The following is a 13,717-nucleotide window of genomic DNA, read 5'->3' as shown; positions in this document are numbered from 1 at the left end:
CATGAAGACACAAGATTAAATGAGAAACTTTTAATTTGCAAGTCCCATCGAAGGGGCATGTCTGGTTTTAGGGTGGAATATTAAGATTCTCAAAGGTTACTCGCTTGAGGTTATGCAGGAGTGTGCTAAGTTTAAGTAAGCTCTGTTGGAATTTTTTCTTAACAAGGGTTTTCATCCGTCCCTTGGCTACCCAGTTTGACTGAGAATTAATTAAAGATGGATCCTTTGAATAGCTTCATTTGAATGTTGAAGCACAAGGTTTTTTTTAAATTTGAAAGCTAATTACTGAGTCTGTTTTTTCCATGAAGATATTAGTTTAACGTTCAATGTCTATCTGTATGAATAATTGTGTATCTTTTACTTTTGGTAAGCCTTTGTAACTAATTTTCTTTCGTACTTTTTAATACTGTATTTTTGATGTACGAGAGCTGAATCTCTTGTTTGGGTTTTGTTTAACCTAGGTTGGAATATAAATAACCTTGAAACTAACTGGAGCAATCATCAGGTTTTTTGGGGGGTTGTCAGTAGGTTGTAGATGCCGACTTTCTATTGGTCGGTTTTCCTTCTTTGGGAGGTGGGCAGGATTTTGTTTTTTTCTTCCTAGAAGCTGTTTTCAAATTTTTAGCCAACTTGTTGCTTGGTTACCATTTCTCAAGGCTTATGGCTTGGTTTTTAACTTACATTTTTAACCCTTCCTTTAAATAATATTAAAAATGGACCAAACTATTAATTTACTCAGTTTTAATGTGAAAGGGTTAAATCACCCTGTTAAACGTAATAAGATTTTTGCTAATATTAAGGAATATAAGGTCCCTATTATTTTTTTACAAGTAACTCACACACGCAAATGTGATAATCTATGGTTTTTTAGCCGTTGGAATGGACTTTGTTTTCACTCTTCTTTTCAGGTCAAATTTAGAGGAGTTTCGATTCTTATAGATAATACACTTTCCTTTGTCCAACATAAAGTAGTGTCTGATACTAATGGACGTTTTGTTATAGTCTCAGGAAAACTAGATAAGAAGTTAATAGTATTTGCCAATGTGTATGCTCCAAATGTAGATGACCCAGGATTTTTTGAATGCTTTTTTAATTTTTACCAGATCTGAAACTTTATTCTTTGTTGATGAGAGGAGATATTAACTGTTGGCTAGACTCAATCTTAGACCGATCATCTTCTAAAACAGCATTTCTTAATAAATCATCTTTGTTTATTCAATCCTTTTTATTGAAGTATGGTATAGTTGATGTTTGGTGTTTCTTATATCCCTTGGATAGGGGATATTCATTTTTTTCCCATGTTCATCACACATATTCCAGGATTGATTATTTTTTATTGATAGTCAAATGATCTCATCAGTTCATTCCTGTGAATATAAAGAGATTGCTGTTTCAGACCATGCTCCTATATTTTTATCTTTAAAACTCCCTGATCCTCTTCAAACCAACAGATTCTGGCTTTTTAATACAACTTTGTTATCTGACAAGGAATTTTTAAAAATTTCTGGATAAGCATATTATTTTGTTTTTCGAAGAGAATAAAAAGGAAGAGACTTCTAATCGTATTGTATGGGATACTTCCAAGGCCTATATTAGAGGACGAATTATTTCTTATACTGCGAGTGTTAAGAATAAAGCTAATAAAGAAAGAATTAAATTATCCAATCAATTAAAACAATTAGATCAAAAATATGCTAAAGCTCCAGATCCTGTTTTATATAAAAGACATGTTGAAGTTAAAACTAAATATGATCTTCTATTAACATATCCAATTGAAACTCAACTTCTTAAAGATAAAACTGAATTTTACATTCACGGAGATAACTCAGGCAAAGTATTGGCCAACCAATTAAAAACTTCTGTAGTTAGACAACAAATTAAAGAAATTTGCAAAACTAATGGTGATAGGACAAATGATTACTCTGAAATAAATGATACCTTTAGAGAATACTATTCTAAACTTTATAGTTCTGACTCCCCTAAAGATAATACTGTAATGAACAATTTTTAGATCAATTAAATATCCCCGCACTTTTGCAGATAATTACATACAGATGGATCAACCCATTTTTTATGAGGAAATAGCCGAGGCTATATGTTCATTACACTCGGAGAAGGCTCCGGATCCAGATGGATTTTCTGGAGAATTTTATAAGACTTTTTCTTCATTAATTATACTGTAGTTACACTTAGTCTTTTTGGATTCTTTCAAATTGGGTAGTCTGCCTCAATCTTTTTATGAAGCTTCTATTTCTCTTATCCTACAAAAGAACAACGATCCAACTGAATGCTCTTCATATAGGCCAATTTCATTACTTAATGTAGATACTAAAATTCTTTCTAAAGTTCTGGCTCATAGAATTGAAAATGTTTTACCTTCTATTATTTCTGATGATCAGACTGGATTTATTAAAAAACAACATTCCCATTTTAGTATACGCCATGTATTAAATGTTATTTACTCACCTTCTCAGGAGATATCAGAATGTGTGATATCCTTAGATGCCGAGAAGGCCTTCAATCGGGTTGAATGGAATTATTTATTTAAAACCTTAGAAAAATTTAACTTTGGACCAGATTTTATTCAATGGATTAAGTTACTTCATTTATCTCCTTCTGCTCAAATTCTTACTAATTTTCAAAATTCCAAACCATTTAAACTTCGCCGTGGAACTAGACAAGGCTGTCCGTTGAGTCCTTTGCTTTTTGATTTAGCTTTAGAACCCTTGCTATTGCTTTTCGAGAATCTAATGATATCTGTGGTATTTTAAGGAGAGGTATCACACACAAAATCTCGCTTTACGCTGATGATATATTGCTTTTTATCTCTAATGTTGAGATTTCGTTACCTTGTGTACTTTCTTAACTCTCCCGTTTTAGCCAGTTTTCAGGATATAAATTGAACCCACATAAGAGTGAGTTATTTCCTTTAAATAATTTGGTGTCAATTAATACTAATCTTCCTTTTAAAATTGTAAGGAATCAATTTACTTATTTGGGTGTAACAATCACTAAGAATTACAAATACCTGTTTAAAGAAAACTTTCTTACTTTATTGAACCATGTAAAAAGATATTATTAAATTGGTCACCTCTTTCAATATCATTGATTGGATGAATTAATTCTATTAAAATGAATAGTCTATCTATATTTATATATCTTTTTCAGGATTTACCTGTTCTTATTCTTAAATCCCTTTTTGACTCTCTTGAATCCATTTTATCCTCCTATATATGGAAAAATAAAAGTCCTCGTTTAAATAAAGTTCATCTTCAAAAACCTAAAAGGTCTGGAGGTTTAGCCTTACCTAATTTTAGGTTTTATTACGGGGCAGTTAATATACGATAGCTTATGTTTTGGATATATTATATTAATCATATAGACTAGCTGGAATGGGTTTCTTTAGAAGCTAATTCTGTTAATAAATTTTCTATTATTTCTCTTCTTGGGTCCTCACTTCCTTTATTTGTAAGTAAACTAACTGATAATTTAATAGTTAAACATACTCTGAGGATCTGGATACAATTTAGAAAGCATTTTGGTTTATTGAGATTTTCCCTTTCTAGTCCCATTTATCCTAATTCTTTTTAAATCCTCCAAGATTGATTTAGTTTTTAAAGAATGGGACAGGTTGGGTATCAAATGTTTTTGGGATCTGTTTGTTGGAGGAAATCTTCTCTCATTTGAGCAATTGTCAGCTAAACGTAACCTACCCAAAACTCACTTCTTTAGATATCTACAAATTAGAGACTTTCTAAGATCTCAATTATGCACATTTCCTCTAAGCCCAGATAAGAACTTACAAGATGTAATTTGTAATTTGACACCTGATGCTACTGGAGATGAAGAATGTTCTTTTAGACAAAATTAAGAATCTCCGGGTACAAGACTTACAGACATCAATATCTGAGGAAACTTGGAATGAAATTTTTAAACTGGTTAATACGTCATCGCTATGTGCTCGCCATTCCCTCATTCAATTTAAGGTGGTACATAGAGTCCATATGACTGAAGATAAGCTATCTCATTTTTATTCAGATATATCTTCCTACTGTGACAGATGCAATAATGGAGAAGCTTCAATAATTCATATGTTTTGGACTTGTCCATGTCTTAAAAATATTGGAAGGAGGCTTTTCAAACTTTTTCTCCACTTTTCAAAGTCAATTTTAAGCCTAATCCCCTGAAGGCCCTATTCGTTATTGTTGCAGGACAAGATATCAAGTTGAAGACACCAGATTTACATATTTTGGCCTTTAGCTCTCTTATAGCTAGGAGGGCGCTTTTGTTTAAATGGGAAGATGTTTCTCCTCCTACTCATGCTCAAAGGTTATGCGATGTTATGTCATGCTTAGATTTAGAGAAGATTCATTGTTTAATTTCTGAATCTCGTCACGGCTTTCAAACATTGTGGGGACCCTTTCTGAATTATTTTCAAAACTTTCAAAACCCTCAATTTGTTGCTTAAAGTTAGATGTTGGCTATTATTCATTTTTATTACACGAGAAGGTATTTTACCTTTTTCTCCCCTTAATAAACAGCTTCGGTCTTGGTAGGGGTTTGACTTTTTTTGTAATAAATTAGTATATTTCAATATAACTTTAACTAACCTACATGAATACGGGGTAATGAGATTGTTATTATGAATAGATATAATGTAATTGGTAGTTGTTTTTTTTAACCTTTATATATACTTTCTTGTACTCTGTATTCTTTTATGTAGAAACTAAGAAAAATATTGAAAGAAAATAGACACATCTCAAACCATCAGTGTGAGCGTATCCCTTATCTATCACCTGCTTATCCTTCCTCTCACACTGCATACAAGCTTTCTCGATTTGTGAGCCAACCATTCCTTCCTCCATCTCTTTAGTTCGGTTCCCATCTCCCAGGGATTTTCATTTAAACTCTCCCCAGAAGCCTTAGCAAATCTCCGTGCCAGGATATTGGTCCCCCTTGGATTCAAGTGCAACCTGTCCCTTTTGTACAGGCCACTCTTGCCCCAAAAAAGGCCCCAGTGATCCAGAAATCTGAATTCCTGTCGCCTGCTCCGATCCCTCAGCCACGCATTTATCCTCCACCTCACTCTATTCCTATACTTAATGTCGCATGGCACAGGCAGTAATCCCAAGATTACTGCCTATGAGGTCCTGCTTCTCAACTTTCTTCCTAACTCACTGTAGTCTGTTTTCAGGACCTCCTCCCTTTTCCTACCCATGTCATTTACACCAATACATACCATGACTTCTGCTGTTCACATTCCCAGTTCAGGATTGTGGGTGCAATCTGAAACATCCCGGATCTTGGCACCAGGGAGACAAGCTACCATCTGTGTTTCTTTTCTGCATCCACAGAATTGCCTGCCTGACCCCCTAACTATAGATTTCCTATTACTGCTGCCTTCTTCCTTTCCCTACCCTTCTGAGCTACAGGGCCAGACTCTGTGCTAGAGCTGCTTCCCCCAGATAGGTTCCCCCCCCCCAACAGTACTCAAACAGGAGTACTTATTGTTATACTCTCTAGTATCTGACTCTTGCCCTTCCTTCTGCTGACTGTGACCCATTTATTGCTCTCCCGAGGCCCCTGTGTGACAACTTGCCTGTAGCTCCTCTCTATCACCTCCTCACTTTCCCTGACCAGATGAAGGTCATTGAGTTGAATCTCCAAGTTCGCTAACCCGGTCCCTAAGGAGTTGCAGCTCGACGCACCTGGTGCAGGTGTGGTCATCCGGAAGGCTGGGTGTCTCCCAGACATACCCATCTGACACCCTGTACAGAACACAGGCTTCACAGGTATACTTCCTATTCCTACTCTTCAGAAGTAAGTTACCCTGCCTCGACTCCGTTGAGCCAAAGCCCTTCTACTCTGTCTCTCTCTACTCTGGCACCCGCTCTATAAAGCTGTCTTCTTTTTAAATTCTTCCCACCAGATTAACTCGTTGACGTTCACGCACCTGTGCAGTCGTTCCTCAATCTGAGGGAAGTTGAGAGAACTCACACCAGTCCTCATTGAGGGATCAGCAGTGGAAGTGGTGAGCAGTAAGTTCTTGATGGGTCTATATCTTGGAGGATCTGTCCAATGCAATCATGAAATAAAGTGCCCTAGCAGCTCTACTTTGCCAGGAGTTTGATGAGATTTTGTCTGTCACCAAAGCCTTTTGCAAATTCCTGTAGTTATACTGTGGAGAACAATCTGACTGGTTATACCACAGTCTGGTATGGAGGTTCCAATGCACAGGATCATGGGAGGCTGCAGAGATTTGTAGACACAGTCGGTACCATCTCCTGCACAACACTCTGTAATATCAAGGGTATCTTCAAGGGACAGTGCTTCATGAAGGTAGCATCCATAACTAAAGGTCCTCACCATCTGGGACAAGCCCACTTTTGCTTCCACCATCAGGGAGTAAGTACAGGAATTTGAACAACCACACTTAACAGTTTTGAAATTCCTTCTTCCCCTCCAGCATATATTTCCGAACGGTCCATGAAGACTATTTATATTCTTTTTATTGGCATTTTTAAATTTGCAATTTATAGTAAATTTGATGTCTTTGCACTATACCACCGCCACAAAATAACAGACGTCATGTCATAACTAATCTGATTCTGGAAAGCACAAAGAGGATACATAAGTCATTGTAGATACCATCATCAGCTTTGGGTAATACGACTAAACGTCATGCAATCAAATCAGAGCTGATGAAAGGTACCTCAATCTGATGGCTATCAGATGATCTCCAATTTTCACCAAGGGTAGAATGACAGGAAAACTAGGAAACAAAATTAATCAGGTCCTTAGCTGCAAATAAATTGTTATCAGTGGAAGAACGGTGCTGAGATAATTCGAATCTTATGATTCCTAGTTTCTTATCACTGTTGGAAAGGAAAAACAGCATACCAAACAAATTGCTACGAATGAAATGAATTGGACACAAAATATTGTTGATTTCTGCATATTTGGTAAACGTTCAGTGGAATGGAGATGACAGAGACTTCCTGAACTATTTGAACTTTTATAACCCTTTACCAAACCTTCTGTGACTTCACACCAATAGCCCACACTAGGCTAGTGAGATCAGAATCCATGAAAATAAAAGTGTTTGTGTGTAGAATCATCCCAAGGAAACATCAAAAAAGAAAGTGGAATATGAGAATATTGATATATTTTTTCTTTTAGTTTTAGAAATAGGTTTCTGTATCAGTTTTAGTGATTTATATCAGAGTTCTTATTTATTCTGCCTCTGTATAAATGAGCATCACAATTCTAAGTTGGTTCTGGTCTAGCTGGTCATTCAATATAGCCTTTAATTAGTGGTATTTTTACTTTATGTGTTTTGTGTGAGTTATGTGCACTTTGTTGTGCACCTTGGTCTAGAAGAATGTTGTTTAATTCGGTGGTGTACATGCATACGGTTCAATGGCAATAAACTTGAACTTTAACCTAATGCTGGGTGCTAAGCTTTGCCTTGATGGATGGAATGTGAACACTGCTTACAAACCTAATGGATCTTTCATCCATCTTAATATATCATGCAGCTTCTGTTCCCCATGTGTAATCTACTTTCATAATTTTACTTAAGCTATGCACAACACCCAAACCAATAATCTATTGCACTGTTCCTGTGATTACGTTTACATATTTTCATACGTTAATACTAATTTTGGTGGATGCAGTGTCTTGAGCTGATGTCAACTGTCCCTCTGCCTTCTCAGGTGCTGCTTGACTCATTGAGTTCCGCACACAATTTATGTTTTGCACCAGGTTTCAACATCTATAATCCTTTATGTCTCTACTTGCTAATATAATGGCTGCCAGTTCTTTTGTGTTGTTGTTCATAAAGGAAAATTATAGGGATAGGATATCATTTATTGTAGGCTGTCTATATGTGATGAACAATAGTAGCTCTCAACTGTCATAACACATATGACTATGATTCTTAAAAGTACACTCAAATTCATATATACGATGTTGCTTTCCCTTCAAGAATACACTGCAAGTTAAAGTGAAAATTTCTACAGTATTATTAGATATTGGAGGGACTAAATCATAAATCAGAGTATAGAAGTCCTACACTTCTTGTTCAGCTCAGCAAAAAAATATAATTAAGGTGCTTCCAATGCATATCTTCACATACAACAAACTGACTAATGATAATGTAGATATCATGCAGTATGTAGCTGTGTAATAAATACCATTTCTGTCATAGCTCTGTAGTGCACTAAACCAACATTTGAAAGGTGCCCCAGAGAGCTATTCTCCACCCTTGTCCCCTTCTTTTGAAACAAGGACTGACTGCTGTCTTTGCAGTTATTAATTATTATCAGAAACAAAAGATGCAATCAGAAGGAATGTACACCTGTGACTTTGCTAGCTTAGTGAGCACTCCGTCAAGTTACAGATGTATGGTTGAAGGTATCCTAAGTAGTTTCATCTTGCTCTGATCTATCAGTGTGCATACACAAGAACATTAAGTGTCTAGAATAGGGGACACAGACCAATATGGGAACATCCCTCCCCACCATTGGTAGAATCTGCAGGAGGCGCTGCCTCAGTATGACAGCATCAATCATTAAAGATCCTCACCATCTAGACCAAGCCTCTTTCTCATAGCCGCCATTGTGCAAGAAGAAATGAGATCCAAACTTCCAGGTTCAAGAGCAGCTTCTTCCTTCTATTCATTCAGTTATTGAAGCAGATAGCAAAACCCATTCACTGCTGTTGCAGAACATTATTAGCAGTTTGATCACTTTGATCTAAAATGGACCTTGTTCTTCTTCTTTCAATTGCATTCTTTCTTGCAAAATTTATGTTTCTGGTTATTTTATGTTTTTACTGTGAATGCTACTTATATGATGCTATATACCCGAGATATACACATGTACGTACAGGGGCATGACTAACTTGCTTACAAGAGTATCTCATCCTTTTTTTGATGATCTCCTTCAGGGACTTGCATTTTTTGCACAATGTGCCTTATAATATGACAGTTATAGCAATGGGCAATTTTAAACATGAATTCTGAAAATGGGCAACTCTCATAGTGTTCCAGACAAGGCCTCCTTTGACACATATGCTACTCACTGGCTTCTCATGAGAACCAAAGGTTATGTCCATGATGTTTAGTTTGTGATTATCACTTCTGTGGGCTGGTTTCCTGTCTGCACCATAGAACCTTGCCTCTTCACATTTTTTCAGCAGTATTTCCATACTGCTGACTAAGTTAATAACTCATCAGCTGATAATTCATCAGGGGTGATTGATAAGTTCGTGGCCTAAGGTAGAAAGAGATGAGTTATTAACTTCAAACATTCTGCATAATCACTCAAAGCATTGAACTGCATGTGCATGTAACGAGAGCTGTATAACTCATCTCCTTCTACCACAGGCCACAAACTTATCAATCACCCTTTCTGTGGACACTTTCTGGAGGTCCAAGATCCGTATGCTCCACGACTGTTGGACTAAGTGTGTAAGTGTAGGAGGGGACTATGTTGAAAAATAAATTTGCTAGGTTTTCTAAAATTGATTCCTTCTACCTTAGGCCACAAACTTATCAATCACCCCTTGTATATTAGATAAAAGATTTATCTGATCTCTCACCTCTGCAAGTCTAAATGCACAGTTATTTAGCAGAACCTGAACAAAATGTTCCGAGGGTCACAACTTCTTGTCATTGTCTTTTTGTTGATCACTTACTCACTAATCATTTTCTTTAGTGCACATGCCAAATTTAAATGTCTCAAGAATCCCTGAAGGATTTAGGTTAAAGTATCCCTTCAAGGTTTTCACAATGTCTTTATAAGAAAACTTGCTCCTGGCTTGTGGCACCAGTAAATTTATGATTATAGTTCTGGCCACATTATGACCAATAAAATTAATCTCTTCTCTTAATGTACAGTCATATGACTCTATTCAATTTCTTCTCCTAGGATCTTCACAATACTCTTCATCAACAGCATTCATCACTCATTCCATACAATTCAAAGAGCTGAGACTTCTCTTATTCCTCAAGCTCACTAATCTATCCGCTCCATCCACTGCTTTGCATTACAACTGTTTTACTAAGGGATTATAAAGTGTATAAGATGATGAGAGGCATTGATCGTGTGGATAGTCAGAGGCTTTTTCCCAGGGCTGAAATGGCTAACATGAGAGAGCACAGTTTTAAGGTGGTTGGAAGCAGGTACAGAGGAGATGTCAGGGGTAAGTTTTTTTTATGCAGAGAGTGGTGAGTGCGTGGAATGGGCTGCCGACAACGGTGGTGGAGGCGGATACGATAGGGTCGTTTAAGAGACTCCTGGATAGGTACATGGAGCTTAGAAAAATAGAGAACTGTGCGTATCCCTAGGTAATTTCTATAGTAATTACATGTTTGGCAAAGCTTTGTGGGCTGAAGGGCCTGTATTGTGCTGTAGGCCTTCTGTGTTTCTATCATGTTTCTTTTTTTTTCACTTCACAATTCATCACTTCCCTGTAACTTGCTCCAGGCAGACTCTCCCCAACTCATTTTTGATTTTGTGTCTGTAGACTACTTTAACTTACTTATGGAGCTGACTATTAAAGGTACAAATTATTAAAAACACTTATACTCACATAAAAGCTATGTCTGGTACAACAGGTAGGGTAGATAGTTAGAAGATCCTTTCAAAGTGGAGATATCTAAAGCCAGAAGGCATAGATTTTGGGTAAGGAACAAGAGGTGCAGTGTTGCTGATCTTAAAATAACTTAATCACACAGAGAATAGTTGAAATCTAGAATGCACCATTTAATAGATTTGTGAAGGCAGGTACACGTAACCTGAAATAAATAACCGTTTGAGGTCTTGTACAACCTATGGCAACAGAGGAAGTACTGATAAATGGAGTAAGTATAGATCAGTTATTATGTAAGCCATATCATACCATAGAGTTCTTAATGGTATACTCACACATAGGGGCGGATTAAGTTAGTGCTGGGCCTGTAGCATATGTTATAAAGGTGCCCTAAATTTAAAAAATGCACACGAGTATTAAAACATAAATTATTTACTTGCATAGTAAAGTAATTCAATCTTTTCATTTGCCATACAGCCAGATAATACGACAAATGTCTGACACTTCATTAATTGTATTACTTACATGTAGGTATCAATTTCAAATGTCAAAAAAAGCAAAACTACAATTTAAAAGTTACATTTTTTAGATTTAGAATGAGCAAATTTGTTGATGATACTGGAAATGTCTATTTGATGCAGAAGTCCATGTTCAATGCTCATTAGAGTGAGATTGTTCAATCTGTTCTGACCTATGGTGCTCCTTAGTTCATTTTTAATCCTTTTCAGTTTTGAAAATGAGTGTTCTCCACTGCAGTTGGTAACCATGAGTGACAAATAGCTGTGCAAGGCATTTTCTACATTTGGAAAACATGACTCCAAAGAATTGTCAGTTATCAAATGGTACAACTGTAACTCTACAAGGTCTTGTTTGGCGCCAATATGAGAAGCAAGATCAGTTTTCAACAGTTCCAGTAAACTGCACAAATTCTTCATCAAGATTTTTTTCCAGATCTTCCGGATGTGATTTAATAAGATTTGATGACCTCTTTACGATCTCTTCAGGTGTAAACGACTGTAACTGATGAAGGAATCCAAAAACACCATTCACTTTTAGATAAGCTTTCTGCCTTTTTGACAGAGCAGAAAGCAAACTGTCAATAATGGCAAGAAATGTTCAGCTTTTAAACTTCTGAGAAGGCACTTGAGATTCAACAAGTAGATCAAGAGTACTGGAACCACTGAAATCATCATACGCATGATTTTGCTTGTGTTTTCTTCAAGTTTGCTGTTGATAATCTTCACACTTAGTCAAATCCTTGGCTTTTTGCTCAATGTCTGAAAAAGTAGACCACATAGCTTGAATATATCCATGCAAGGATTCATAGAGTGCACAAGCTGTGTTCAAGTCTTGGCCAGAAGATTGCAAAGAAGCATTGGTCATTTGAAAACGCTGTAATACTTGATCTCACAATATGACCATTATTCCTGTTTCCAACTTCATCATGGTTGAATGTAGTCCACGAGCCTGTTGTCGACACTCTGCCTTCTGATTATTGCTATTTGAAATGTCATCCAAGTCTTGTTTTATTGCAGAAGAGCTGTGTAAAAGTGCTTTTGTTGCATCTGCACAAGCTGACCGCCTGGTATCTGACATTCTTTTCACAATGGGCAAATGAGCACCACCATCAGACAATGCAGCAGAAAGGAGATCCCGTCAATAAGTAGAAGCAGAAAAAAATGTGTACAGGTTTTCTACAAATTGAAAGAAAATTAATGCTTCTTGGCAACATTCAGCAGCACATTTTCCATCCAAATTTAGTGAATGTGCAAAACATGGAATGTGATCCGCAAACTCATTCAGCTCTTTAATTCGTGTTTGTAAGCCACTATACTTGCCACTCATGTTGCTGGCATTGTCATAACTTTGACCACGGCAGTCTTTTATATCAATGTCATTTTCCTTTAAAAAGTCAAGTAAACTTTAAGCAAGTTGTTCAGCACTATGACCTTCCAAATCCAAAAACTTCACAAATCTTTCAACTGCTCCAAATGGCAAAACATAGTGCACAAAGTCAGCGATGCACCCTCCAGTGGTGTAACGGTGCACGCTGCAGCGGCTTGGCATCGTGGGCGATAGCACAAAGGTCACCATGACACAGCAAGGAGCCAACACACGCCTGCACACACATACCATGCAGCTTCCCCGACATGAAAACAACAGCATTGCCAGATTGTCATGAGAATATGGTGAGATGTTGATTTCACCAGACTGCAGCTTGCAAGCATTTAGTGCGGGGCCCTCGAAAATGCGGGGCCCATAGCATATGCTACTTTTGCTACTAGGTTAATCCGGCACTGCTCACATAAACTGTAGGCAAGAATAGAAGGTGCTTTGGTCATCTTCTTTCAATGTTATACTTAATGAGCAATACGTTGTACTGACTGATGTCCAAAATCAAAAAGTATTTCATCGACTCATAGTAACCATTTTATTGAAAACCTAAATTGAATTATTCAAACAGCATTCGTATTATGATTTTCTTATTTGAGTCAATCTGAACAAATACTTTGAATATACAGTAGTTCTTCTCAAACTGCAGTGTAATTAGATCTGTGAATCATCAAAATAATTAATATTTTGTATGTGTATTCTTTCTGGAAACCAAAGAGGCATGCCATTTAGGTCAGTGAAATAAATAGTAAGATTGTTAGAGAGAAATAAATCTTCTTCAGATACAAGACATTCTGCAGATGTTGGAAATCTTGAGCAATACACAAAAAATGCTGGGGGAACTTAACGAGTCAGACAGCATCTATAGAGGGGAATAAACAGTCAATGTTTTGGGCCAAGACCATTGATCAGGAATGGAGACAGATTTCTCAAGTTCAACAGCCGGCAGAAGCTAGAATAAGATGTTGGGCTGAGGGAGGGGATGAAGTAGAAGCTGGCAGGTGATTGGTGAAACCAGCTTATGGGTAAAGTGGGTGGGGAGATGGAGGAGAGGAATGAAGATATTGGGATGGGATAGGTGGAAGAGGAAAAGGGCTAAAGAAGGAATCTAATAGGAGAGGACAGTGGACCATGGGAGAAAGGGAAGGAGGAGCTGATGCACAGGTAAGGAGAAGCAAGTGGCTGAAGAATAACCAAAATGGGAATGGAAAAAGCGAGAAAGAGGTGG

The sequence above is a fragment of the Mobula birostris genome, chromosome 10 (genome assembly GCF_030028105.1).
Source record: "Mobula birostris isolate sMobBir1 chromosome 10, sMobBir1.hap1, whole genome shotgun sequence".
In the NCBI taxonomy this organism is placed as follows: domain Eukaryota; kingdom Metazoa; phylum Chordata; class Chondrichthyes; order Myliobatiformes; family Myliobatidae; genus Mobula; species Mobula birostris.
This window is presented reverse-complemented; position numbering follows the sequence as displayed.